The sequence below is a fragment of the Oryzias melastigma genome, linkage group LG9 (assembly GCF_002922805.2).
Source record: "Oryzias melastigma strain HK-1 linkage group LG9, ASM292280v2, whole genome shotgun sequence".
Lineage (NCBI taxonomy): Eukaryota > Metazoa > Chordata > Actinopteri > Beloniformes > Adrianichthyidae > Oryzias > Oryzias melastigma.
Genome location: NC_050520.1, coordinates 2,840,389 through 2,842,280, shown reverse-complemented (window position 1 = coordinate 2,842,280; position 1,892 = coordinate 2,840,389).

Genomic DNA, 1,892 nt, shown 5'->3' with positions numbered 1-1,892 from the left:
GCGGCCAAATTCAGCTTACACCGTTCACACTAGCATTATCACAGGTAATAGTATTCATATACCGGTAGTTCATAATTATGTTGAAAAGGTGCAGTTTTAGGGTTGTAAAAACTTATTTTTAGAGTGTTCAATAAATGTTTGTCCTGTTCGGCCCGCGACCTCAGGTGTGTTTTGGATTTTTGCCCCTTGTGTGATTGAGTTTGACACCCCTGTTCTAAAGGATCACACTCACCCTTGCTTAAGGGGCTATTTGTTTTTGGACATGTCAATCACTTCTACTCTCAGGTACTTTGAAGTTGTAGCCTTTTGCCTTTCCTGTGATGGTAGGCGGGCTCGTATCAGACCACAGCGGAGGTGGGCATGGGAGCGCGCGCCGCACAGCACTCAGATGTCTGGCTGCATTTCACACATTGCCCACATCAGCTTTAGTTGACACTCAGTGGGTTGGCTCGCTATGCCAGCAAGCAGCTTGGTGGACAGTTCAGCTTGCTAGCTCAATACAGAGGAACTTGATAGCATGCTAGAGTGGTGTTTGCTAGCTTGAATTTGAGGAGCTTGCTAGCATGCTACAGAGGAGCTCGCAATCACACTACAGTGGAGCTCACTAGCTTTCTACAGAAAAGCCTGTTAGATCGAGACAGTGGAGCTCATTAGCATGCTACAACAAAGCTTGCTAGCATGCAACAGAGGCACTTGTTAGCATGGCACAGTGAAGATCGCTAGCTTGCTACAGTTGAGCTTGCTAGCTCGATACAGAGGATCTTACTAGCTTAATACAGAGGAGCACGCTAGCATGCTGGCGTGGAAGCTTGGTAGCATGCTACAGAGTAACTTGCGAGCATGTAACAGTGGAACTCGCTAGCTCGATATGGCGGAGCTCACTAGCTTGTTACAGTGGAGATCGCTTGCTTGATACAGAGGAGGTAGCTAGCATTCTGAAGTGAAGGTCACTAGGCATGCCACAGACCAGCTCACTAGCATGCTACAGAGGAACTCGCTAGCACGCTAGTGAGGAGCTCCAGCATACTGCAGAGGAACTTCCTAGCATGCTGCAGTAAAGCTTGCTTCAGCAGAGCTCATGAGCACGCTACGTTTTCCACCTGAGTGACTGGCTTGCATAGCAAGCTAACCCAATGAGTCCCTACTTAAGTCAATGTGGACAAACCCATCCGGGGCCCACATTTTCTGCCCACTTTAAAACCATACGGGGCCTTGCTGGCTGGGCTTTAGCTTCCTCTGGTGTCCAACAGGTCAGACTTGGTAGGACTTTTTCATCTTGATGACATCCCTTGGATTTAAAATGTGACAGGCTCCAGAAACTTTGTGACCATAGCTCCAAATAGCAGCAGAGACAATAGAGGTGGAGACATGGTCCAATCTGACTTAATGCCCCCACCCTCCCTCATTACCTGTTGGAAACTCTCCCAATCGTTGAAATTAAAGACCTCACTGATGGAAGGCTAAGCTAGAAATTTCCAGCACACCCTCAAAATACGTTTGGTTCTCCCAGGGCTTTCCGGGCCTCCTTCCCCGCCAGAGAATCCAACTTCCTACCAGGAAGAGATCAGTGGACAGCTCTGTGTCTCTCTTTACCCGAGTGTCCAAGACTCAAGGTTGAAGGCTGAAATGAAGGTTGCCTTTCACCATGCGCACTCGAGAATGGAAGAGAGTCCAACCCCTCTTGAGGGACAGAGATTCAGAGCCCAGACTGTGTGGAGGTGAGTCCAACTATATCTAGCCAGTGTCTCTCAACCGCACAAGCTCAGGCTCCTGCTGTCCCAGAGAGAGGTGACAATGCAAATCTCAAAAGTCAAGTTCCATGACCGGAGTTTGGAGAGCCGAGGCACCCGCCTTCGACTGACACCCAAACCATAGAACACCAGCCCCTTTTG